Here is a 12,153-nt window from a genome sequence, read left to right on the forward strand (position 1 = left end):
AGGTTTGAGTTTCCCCACTGTTACAGTTTTAAATCTACATTTGGAATGATTCTTTTTTTCTTTTTCTGATTCATTGTGAACAAATTCAGAAGATTACTGATGCATTTCATTATTACAACGTTTGTGTTTCATTTGCTTTTATTTAAATCAAATGTTTACAAGGTAGGACCTTTTTAAGACTTTGCAGTCATGTCAACAAATTATGTCACAAATCAACTGCCTCTGATTTAGGACAATTTTGGATGAATGGGAATTAAATATTACTTTGAACAAAACTGAGAAAATTGAGTAAAATCAACAATAAACAGTAGATAAACGTAGCTGCAGCCATTTTGGCAAAGTTCTAAACAACTTCCTCAATTTCCAAAATTTTTTTTGCTTCGATTGGTTTTGTTTTTTCCAAAAATAGCTAATGCGCTTACTGAGAGCTTTGGGTGTGCGCCTTACCAGAGGCACAGAAATGAAATTGTTCAGCTGTGACGTTTGTCTCGTTGTAGAGTCGCAGCTGAAGGAAAACCACCGCTCTGCGTCAAACCGGACTCCAAATGGCTCCAATACAAAATCCAGAAGGTGAGCATCAACAGATCCGGTTAATTCAGCCAATCGTCGCTGTGTGAAGAATCTGCACCTTTATGTTTGTGTAGTATGTGTTACTTCCTTAACTGCTGAAGATTTGGGTGATATCTGTTAGATTTGGAAGTCCTCCTCCTCTGAGATTTAAGTTTCTCAGTTTCTGTATCTAATTCACAAAGCAAATATCACAAATGGCATCAAGGCACAAACAAACATGAGGAGCTACATTCTTTTACTGCTTTAATTCGGTTAATAAATCTAAACAAGTAATGGATGAAATCAAAAATGTACCAAGTTGCAAGTATTTTACATGTTGGTGTAATCCACTGTTCTGTTGTTATAGGAAATAGAAAGCGACACAATCAGGAATATTTATGACTCTTCATAAAAAAATAAAAAAATAAATCACGTCCAAAGAAAATATTCTGTAAATATTTCCTTCAAACCTTCAAACTCTTCTCTTACCGTTCATGGTGTAAATGGTCAGAAACGGTTTTCTGTCCACATATCACCACAAATACAAATACTTACATCAGAGAAAATATTTTTCACTTCTGGTTCTCCGAAAATATCCTGTAAACTTTTTTTTTTTTACAGGAACACTTGGAGTGTCCTCCGGCCTACAGGTACTGAGGAAAATGATCACAAGACTGAGACGTTGCTGCAACAACAAAAAAGTAAAAAAAATAAATAAATAAAATAAACGTCGCCACTTTTTCATCTGCAACAAAACAAAATAACTGTAAGAAGCGTTTTTTAATAGTTTGCTAATCAATGACAGAAACTCTCTGCTTTCCTTAGATCTGCTTTGAATTGTGATTTTAACATCAAATACTGGAAAGTATATAATAATAAATAATGTATTAAAAGTGAAAAGTCACTTTCCAGCCTGTAGCCTTTGTTAAAGAACCTGCAATATTTTCTTCACTTTATAATCAATGTTTGTTTCATTTAATCACTTTATTAAAAGTTCACACAAATAAAGTCTGAAATAAGCAAAAACATTTAACCTCTGAGCAAAACTTTGAAGCAAAAATAAATTTGTATGAATAATCTGACTCTTGTTTTTTTTAACTGTTTATATATAAATACAATTAACTGGATTCTTTTTAATTGGTTTTGTTTATTATCTGGTTTTTTTTTTCACCTTCCTCCATTTTGGTTGTTTTTGTCCCTGAAATAACCGAAAAGACTCAGAAAAGAGAAACGACGACAATCCAAAGGGGATCATTTAAACTTCAGTTCTCGACACCTGAATCAAAAGACTAAATTATTTGATTGATCACAAGCTGCGATTCCCAGAGTTTTACTGTATTTACTGTATTTACTCGTTAAGATTCTGGCAGCCGTTGGTATGTTACCGTAAGTTAGACGGGTTTTTTTTTACAGTGTGCCCCAGCGCTGACAGCTGGAATGGGGATTTCCAGCTGTCAATGGGTAAGAGGAAGGGTAAACCAGAACAGGTCATCATCGTCATCATCACAAAGACACAAAGACAAACCACCATGTAGACACCCACTGATAACTAACTGCAGTTTTGAGTCATAATTTACCCAGAGTGTGGTGATTTTATACGGAGAGGAAGTTTATTTACCTTGCAGAGGGTTTTCCACCTTTTACTATTATATATTGTTCAATTTCTCACTCCTGTCTTTTTCTTATTTCAGTTTTTTTAAGTGCTAGTCTAAAAACTCTTGTTTATTCAACTCTTGGAGGCTTGGCAAAATTAGTTTTTTAATTTAGTAAGTTTATCTTTCACAAACTCAAACATTGAGGTTCAAAATCTAAAACCCGTGAAATTTATTTGACTTAAAGAGAAGAAGATAGTAGACACAATTAAATGCGGCTCAAATGTTTTACAGTGTAAAGACATATTCAGAACTAATTATTCAAGACCACAGTATTTTATTATCGGTGCTAAAATGATTCCGGTCTCATTTATCAGAACCGTGTCTGTAAATGCAGCTGGTTTTGAATCTTCACAGGGTTCAATCAATTCGACTTTTAGCCACTTTGCAGTTTTTGTTTTTGTCTGTGTAAAGAGCCGTCCCACATGATGTTTACGGTCTGAACGTTCACTGAACAAACAGTTGAAACACTGAGCTCCTTCAAACCAAAGCTGTTTAGTTTCCCTTTGACTCGTTATCACTAGGACATTCAGTCCTGCAGCTTCTGCTCCTATTCATTAAATAAAATATAATAAATGACCTTAAACAAACTAGAAAGAAATGGCTCCCAATGAGCAGTTGGCACCAGTTAGCTGCTAGCTAACAGCAGTTAGTGGCAGTTAACATTTGTCAAATTAAACAGGTAAAATGGACAATATTAATAATGAGAACAGTTATAAACATATACAAAACATAGCAAAATTACTCATGAAACACAGTATATTATTAAATTTGTCTAAAATTTTATAATATTATTACATTTACTATTATATATTAGTATAATAGTAAAGAAAACAAAGAGCTGGTCCTACTACTACCACAGTTACCAACCGCAACAGAAAAGGGGGGCGGAGCTGTCAGTTACCAGTTACTATGGTAACCACCAACTGCCAAGAGCAGCGTAACACCAAAAAATGTCTGAAGGAACAACTTGTTGACTAAACAAAATAAATTCAAAGAATAAATAAACAAATTTTGATAAACTTCACATCAATAATATTAATAAAACCTTGTAACACAGTTTGACACCAAGCATGAGTCTGGACTGGATCTGTGTTAAATGTGTAGTTATAAACCAGTGTGATCGCTGGCCTTGGTGTGTTAGGGAGTGACTGTGTTGTTAGCAAACATTTAACAGATCTCTAACGAAGGAGTCGACTCCTCAGAGCGTCGACTTGCTCTGGTTGAAGTTTGAAAAGCCTCCCACTGCAGTGCAACCATTTCATGCGTCTGTGCACAGGTTCACTGCGGTCGTTCGTTTCGCCTTATCAGCAGCATCTCAAGTTTCATTCTCATGACAAAAACTTCTTTAGATTTTTTTATCTGATAATTTCCTGCCTGTCCTGGAACTTTGTCTCAGAATAATGTAACATATTTAGGGGTCCTCTGTTAGAAAACAAAAGCAAACTAATGTTAAGAACTGGGTCAGGCTGCATGAGAATGTGGTTTGTTGATTCCTTAAATCAGCATCTTTGGTCAAGAGATCGATTCCTGCTCTGTTTGTTTGTTTGAAGCGCCAACGTTCAGCAGCAGGTTATTGTTTCACTGCAGAGCAAAAACATGGACAACTTCAACCATCAGGGGCAAAAATGTTTCTGCCATCTTGGCTCCTCGTTGTATCTGTTGGTAACTTACTTTTTTCTTTTGGTTTTGGTGGGTTTTTTATTCACAAAGCCCAGAAAAAAATATTCTCTGATCTTTTATTTAGTAATTTAGCTGAGTGTTGCTAGTTTTGAACAAATTAACTTTTGTATTGGTGAGAAGTTGTCTTTGTTTATCCATATTTGTGTATTTTGCTGTTAAAAAACTCCAGTGTTGGATCCATTCCTTCATCTATTGTTATTTTAATGCCTAAATCTTATTATGTATGAACAATAAGCAAGAACTGAGGAACTGAGAATATTTGGATATTAATTTTTTTAATAACCAATCAACCAATAACTTGGTAGTTTTGATCTGAATTTCTAGTTTTGTTAATAGTTTCCTGTCAAGTTCATGGAGCGTTTTTAACAAAAAGCATGACAGCCCTGTAAGAACAGGAAATATAAAAACAGGTTAGTGAGCTCCCTCTGGTGGAAGAGTCATTCATCAACACATTAATTGGCTTTTTTTGTTGTTTTGTTTGTTTTTTTAAATTATGTTACCATTTTACAGATTACTGATTCATTTCATGTACGTCACTGCAGAACAATTATTTGTTTCCTTTCCTTTAGAAAAAATAAATGCTTTACTGCAAAAAGAACACACTATTATGTTCCTTAGCATCACCAAAGAAGTCCCTGAATGCATCACTGGAGTCCCTGAATGCATCACAGGATTCTCTGAATGCATCACAGGATTCCCTGAATGCACCACAGGATTCCCTGAATGCACCACAGGATTCCCTGAATGCATCACAGGATTCCCTGAATGCACCACAGGATTCCCTGAATGCATCACAGGATTCCCTGAAGCCTTGCAGCTCAGCTGGTCGTGCAGCAGACGGCGAAGCGTCTGATCAGACGTCAAACTGATCGCCGATCTTGTAAAGTTATGACTGTTGACTCTGACAATCTATTTCAGGAGTTTGCGTTTATGTAAATTGTGGCCACTCAGTTCATATTATCTGCAACATCTCCAGTTTCATTCCCATGCTAGAAGAGACTTTTAGCTTTCAGCCGTCTGTGTGTTCATTAAATCTGTCAATGAACAATGTAACCAAAAAATTTCACCAGCTGATGGGAAACTAGTAGAAGAACCGGTTCAGGCTGCGTCAGAGTCTGGTAGATGAGAATGTGGTTTTCATGTCTTTCAGGTCATATTCTAGGTCGTTATCTCAAACTTTTCCCTTCAGATATTTCTGCACACACCAGTTCCTGTTAGCTCCTTTCTGCTCACTACTTTTAATAATGTAGGTCGGTGGAGGCGGCTGCATTTCGTATATAATAAACGGCTTCATTCAGATCTGGTTGGTTTATAGCAGACATGTCGACGGGTTTCACCACCGGGAGCAATGTTTCTGGCTATCATGGCCGTCTGGATCTTCCTCTCTCTTGCTGCCGGTAAAGTAGATTTTAAAGCTTTGGGATGATTTAACTTTTTACTCAAAGATACTTCCTGAGTCAACTTCTGGTGTTTTTGAGTGCAAACATGCTGCAGATCAAGATGGTATCTTTGATAAGTAGAATGGAAATTACTTTTTTTTTGTAAATGGTCTTGTAAATTAGCGTTTTATAAATCAACTGAATTGAATTAAGAAATTTGACCATCGGATTGGACTGAAGAGAAATGATGAGCAATGTTGGTGGATGAAAGCAAAGATTGGTATTTTTGTAACATCAAAAGTTCATTTTTGAGGCAAACAGAAAATCCAGCTTATTATAGTTTACTAGGACTAACAAGAGTTTTAACAAGAAAGAAAAACACAGAGTATAGGCGATAAAATTGTTGTGTTATTAGATGCAGGTCACAACAGTTGGAAGTGAACATTTTATCTTTAGGGTTTTATGTAACACCGTACTAATAAGCTACATTATTGTTGGTGAATAATATCACAGTGAACACAGATCCTGATCATCCATCACTAGTGGATCTGCTCTTCTCTTGTTCTGCAGCCCCTGGATGAACAGGAACAACTGATGCTTGTTCGTTCTGTAGGACACAATTTCCCTTTAAGGAGAAAAAAGTCAAAGTTTAGTTTGTTTTACATTGTTGTTTTTTAGCACACGCAAATGATAGAGCACTTAATAAATTAAAATAAAAGTTGTTCATTTACATTATATTCATTTAGACCAAAAAGGAAAGTTATTAGTTATACTCTAGAATTCAGAGTAGAATTCAATTTTTAACGAGATCCAAATTTTTTAAAGTTTTGACCAACCTTAAAGTGTCTTCAGCTCGTGGAGCCGTTTCAGTGAAGTTAGCGTTCATGGAGGGAAACTCGCTGCTGCTGTTCTGCTCGGTCAGAATGTTGCTGATGTCAGAAAAAGCTGCTGTCATGTGATGAGCTGTAAAAAAAAAATTAAAAACCATGTTTGCAAAAAGAAGTGACATTGTATTTTCACTTAAGACTTATAAAATTGTTTCATGATTTTGGTTATGCCTGTAGAATTTAAACTGAGGTAACACTGAACAATGAATCGTTGGGTAAATAGTTTGAAAAAAGAGAAGATATTAAAGACACGCTAACCTAAATGGCTGCAAATGCAACCATTGCTGAAAATGAATCAAACTCATGTGTAATGTTTTGTCTTAGTGTAATGTTTCACCTCTCTGCAAAACTTTGAGTCACTAAGCTTTATTCTTTTTAAACCCTTGCTATTTGGTCAGTTTGGTTTCAAAAGGGGAACAATGCCTTTTTAATATAACAGAAACATAAAATCTAGTCTTTTTACATCTTTAAGATGACTAGAACAAGACTCACTGTGAACGCTGAGGGCAATGAGTTCAGCCAAAAGTAAAACATTCAGGATTCCCAAACAGACAGCTGCACGGAGGCAGAGCCTCTCTTTGGAGCTGCTCCAACCTTAATAAAAACCTCAACCTTAGCAAAATTGAATTCATTACATACTAAATTTCTCTGTAACTTTGTTCTTACCTGTGTGATTAGATGCAGTTTTTCCAACAGGTTCCATATTGACGTAAATTTCCTCCATCGCTTCAGACTCTGTTGGCTTTAAACATTGACTATAAAATCCACAGCAGTAGTGGAACTAAGTGGGAAAAAAACTGTGGGAAAGAGATGAGATGTCTGGTGTTCAACAAAACAAAAGGTAAACGTATTTTAGAGATAACAACCAAATAAAGAAATTCATGAGCGCAGATTCAGTATTAGTTTCTTAAATATCTTACACAACATAAAATTCTTGAAGGTTTCAATAGTTTCATAAGTTCATATTTGCTGATCTGTATCAATGAATATTTATTTATCCTTTTTCTTTGTTTTCCTTCAGCTTGGTTAATCCTACTCATAATAAACACATTACACTTTTCCATGGGTGAAAAAATAATTGACTCTTTCCATCTTTAAGATGACACAAAATTAAAAATAGTTTTAAATCACGGATATAAGGATGAAAAAATACATCTGATGTTGCAATGTTCTTGCTTCATCTTGCTCCTGCGGATGGCTGTGTCCAAAAATATTTCCTAAAGATTAATAAATTATTGGAGCAGATGCCCAACAGTTTTACAGGTCTCATTCCATCCTGATAACTAGTCACAGCCTTGCTCTCGGTAAAAACAACTATCATCTTTGTATTTTTCTTTCTAAATCCTCTTTTAACCCTGTTTCTTGTCCAGTAGCAGAAACACTTACATTAAGAAACCACAGGTGTTGAACTGAAATCCTCCTTTAGTCCAGAAAATGTAAAATACCTGAATTGCATTATTACAAAACTTCTATAACCGTTGGATCGAATAATTATGGAATTGTACGTATTTATTCATATTTTAAAGATATGTACTTTTAGGACTGCCATCTAGTAAAAACAAGCTGCATGAGCTGGCTAGTACTGTCTAAAACTCAGTCACCATATCTTCTAAAACAGCCATCAGGCAGATCAACAGTTTGACAAACAGTTTGCTTTGTGAAGCACCGCCTCACTGGGAGGGAATCAAAAGGCTAACATGCCAATCAGGTGCAAGTTGGGCGGGTTAAAGTAAGAGAAACCAGATACTGCATTCAGAGCACGATGAAGACCAGCAAGCAAAATATCAGAGTTCAGGAGATACAAGATAGAAAATTTGACTGAATCAAGACATTGCCCAGAAGTTCAGACTGGGAAGCTAACTGGCACATTGCTAGCTAAGTATGGGGAGCAGGAAAATAGACCGTATTTACTTTAATTTATGCAACCAATTGCCTCAAAAAGATTCAATTACTGCAACATATAAAAGAAAGTGTAGTTACACCGTGTGATTTTGGCAAACAATATTCTTGAACTCATCCAAAATATTATTCTCCGTAAAACTTCTTTTATTTTCTGCCTACAGCAGCAGCAGCAATATATTTGTTACATAGATTAAAGATTCATGGTCTCATCATTTGACATGGTTGTTCTGTTTAAAACCTTTTGGTTTGCTTGAGCAGAAAGTGTCTGGACATGTTAAAATGTTCAACTTTTACCACCCAAAATCCTCACTTCTTTCAAATAGTTCACTTTTTATTTTATTTTAGTTGTTACATGGACTCAACTTAAATAGATTAACTTATAAAGCTTTTTTTTATATCCGAATGTTCCTGCCACTTGTTTAAGATGAGTACAAACAACAAGTCGATGATAATTAAGTGATGTTCGCTTGAACTGTTTTTAAGTCTAATGTTTTATTTTACAGTGAGGAAGGCCGGAGTCTAGCTTTAGCAAATAGCTGAAGGCGTCTGATCCGCTTCAAACTCAGTACCTGTTTGCTCCGAGGCAAAACTTTGGTAAGGTTAAATTTAGTGGCTAAAGAAAGTCAGACGGTTTATTCTCCAATGTGAGAAATCCCTTGAGGTTGTCAAGTTTCTTGTTTGATCAGATCTTGTTAGTCAGTATGATTACTAATTAACGGTTGATTCTTTTGTGTCTAGATGCAATGTAATCATTCAATTCACAATTGAAGTTTTATTATGGGGATTCTGCAAATTAAATATTTCATAGTATATTTCAATGATTCCTTTCATACAGTCTAAACTCTCTGAAAAAAAAGACCTTTCAGAGAAATATAATTTTGAGTATAATGATATTTTACTTAATCTGACTGATATGATCTTCTTTAGCGCATACTGATGCTTCGCATTGATCATTTATAAGCTTATCAATTACAAGAGATGTACGGTCTGTTAGTGAACAGACAGCATCAAGGAACAAAAGCTGCAGATCATTTTAAAGGTAACAAAACAATTCACCATGTTATGAGCAACTCTTGGAGCATGGTTGTGTAGTGAGTATGTTTAATTTTTATTTTTAGGTAAAGTGTACCAATAGCAAACTTAGTCAATGTTATTATAAGTTATTATAAGCTAGCTGTCAGAAGATGTAAGTAAGTCTCGGTGAGAGGGAGTATTTAAGAAAAAACACAAATTCACTGATTGAATTGTTGGCTGATAGCCAGCATATATTTAAATTTATGCAACAAACACCAAAAAAAAAAAAAAAACTATATAAAAACTGAATGGCCATTCAGTTTGATAAATATTTACACATTGAATAAATCAATATAAATCCAAGGGAACCTCACCGAGGCCTGATTAGTCCCTGTCAGATATTGTTCAGAAGTACGTGTACAGATGAGGAACTTTTACTAACATGTTTCACACTAGCAAGTGTTACAGAAAAAAAATCTGAGTTTCAAATGTATTTAAACCAAGATTTACTCTTTTGGAGAAAACATGAAGCAGTGGGAAGATCAGCGTTGATTCAACAGCAAGAAAAAAACCTGAACAAAATCATTCACAATGATACCGGGCCAAATTCTGGAAAAGTCTGAACAAATTCTTTAACTGCGGAAAGATAAAAGTTAAATTTGAGTAGGCCTGTTTACTGTCTGTCACATATTCTTAAGAAGTACGTGTACAAATGAGGAACATTTACTGAAATGTATCACACTAGCAAGTGTTACAGAAAAAGAAAATCTATTAGAGTTTAAAATTGAAGTGATGAAGGAAATCACAAACTCATAGTCAAGACCGGCTAATTGTGCTACCATAAATAATGCAGTAAAATAGTTAAACTGTAGGTTTTCTTTAGGGACTTTTGTTTCTATATGTTTTTATACACACACACACACACACACACACACACACACACACACACACACACACACACACACACACACACACACACACACCCACACACACACACACACACACAGACAAGCACCCATGGTAGGAGGGGGGTCTGGGTGGTGACATATGCAGATTCCAAGAGCTGATAGCAGACCCGATCAGGAAGATATTCCGTTTTAAAACCAGAGATTGATCACCATTGTTATCGATTGTTTGTCAGAGGATGTCGGTGACATAGAGTTTCCTTGCACAACATGTGTTTTGACCCCAAAGGTCATGAGAATCACCCAACTAGGATTTTTTTAACCTGCCTCGCAGAGTCCTTTCCCGTTTCACCCAATATTCTCAGGAAGATATTCCGTTTTAAAACCGGAGATATAGACCGAGCATCATTGTTATCGATTCTTTGCCAGAGGATGTCAGTGACATAGAGTTTCCTTGTGCAGCATGTGTTTTGACCCCAAAGGTCATGAGAATCACCCAACTAGGATTTTTTTTTAACCTGCCTCACAGAGCCCGTTTCCACAGTGTCTCAGGAAAAATATTTCGTTTAAAACCGGAGGTAACTACAACATCCTATTTAAATATACTATATTGTATATTATTCTCAATTATCTAACACTTTCATTGTTTTTCATACTTTCATTGTATTATTCTTAAAACTCATAATTTCCATACTTTACTTGTATTATTCTTACAACTCATACAGGTCTGAAGGCGTGGGAAAAACGGATCTGTCTGGGGGGAGGGGTGGGAAAGGTGGGGGAGGGGTGGGAAAGGTGGGGGAGGGGCATCCTGTGACCGGAAATCAAAATCTATTAGTCATCAATCAATCATCCATCAAACTCCGATTAAAATTTGACAGAAGGGTGCCTATAGAGTCTCTCTAAGATTGTATTTTGACTAGAAAGATGAGATTTTTGGATTAGTGTGAGAATCTGCTAGGTTTTTGTTCAATTGTGGTTTTTGGTTTTGTGAATAAATGGAATTGGTTTTTAGTGCAATGTGAGTAGGTTTTGGTTATGTTACTGTGAAATATTGCATCTGCTACCCGAATATTGAACTGTTAGCATGCGATGATGGTCATGAGGCTGTCATATAGCAACAGTCTTTAAATATGTGTCAAACTCAAGGCCCAGGGGCCAAATCCGGTCCGCCGCAGCTTTTAATGTGGCCCAGTTGTGTGCTCTAATATTATTTTATCAATCAAATAAAATCAGATTTTACTTGTTTACTGTCAAGTTACATCAATAAGTCCCTCCAGTTGTTAATGAATTCAGGAAATTTATGTTAAATCAGGAGATCGGCGAATTTTTTCCTGCAAATATTCCACAAAAATGGTCAAAACGTAAAGTTTAAGTCATGCTAACTCCACTGCTTCCCACCTGCAAGTGGCAGTATTTCCTACTTCTACTACACTGCTGTACTTGAAGTCAAGTTATCGTCTGTAATTGACATGGAGAGTTACAAAAATTACATTTGCCATTATGCAAAAGTACAAATATTGCTAAATTGTTTGCAAATATTTCTAAATTTGTGACATGGATTGTGAAAAACATTACAAAATCAATCCTGAAATCATGGAAGGTCTGATTAATGTGGAAATATGTTCAAAATTATTTAATTTTAAGGACTTATTGAAAGCAGACAGAACGCATAGTCAATGAGTTGGTGTAAGTGTAAACGCAACATTTACACTCGAGTGAAAATGGCTGAAAACAGATGCGTAATTAAATAGTACATCTTTGAAAAGCAGACGGGGATCCTCCTGCACAACCAACAAGAAGTGGTTTCTGGATGATAAGTAAACAGTAAAACACTTGTCATTTCCAGCAGCCATTTTGCAGCTGACAAAACATTCTTTAGCTAGCAACCCAAGCCGAGTTAAAGTGGCTGGGCTTTGCTGGGGTTGCTAGGCAACGGCAGTGCCAATTGAGTGTGTCTTAAAAATTGTGAGGTTTTAAATTGGCTCATTTTCAAGGCACCAAAAGACATGAACTTGTTGGCAAAAACTGCTGGGTAGGTTTTTTAAGTGCCTTGTTTGTTTTTAGAAGCAACAGAAACACAAATGGAAGAACAAAACGAGCAAAATGTACATTTTGAGTCACAGGTCTCCTTTAATAAATTTAAGTGGACTCAGCGAAAGACTCCATTTCTTCACTGGAC

This window comes from Xiphophorus maculatus, chromosome 21, assembly GCF_002775205.1.
Source record: "Xiphophorus maculatus strain JP 163 A chromosome 21, X_maculatus-5.0-male, whole genome shotgun sequence".
Taxonomy (NCBI): Eukaryota; Metazoa; Chordata; class Actinopteri; order Cyprinodontiformes; family Poeciliidae; genus Xiphophorus; species Xiphophorus maculatus.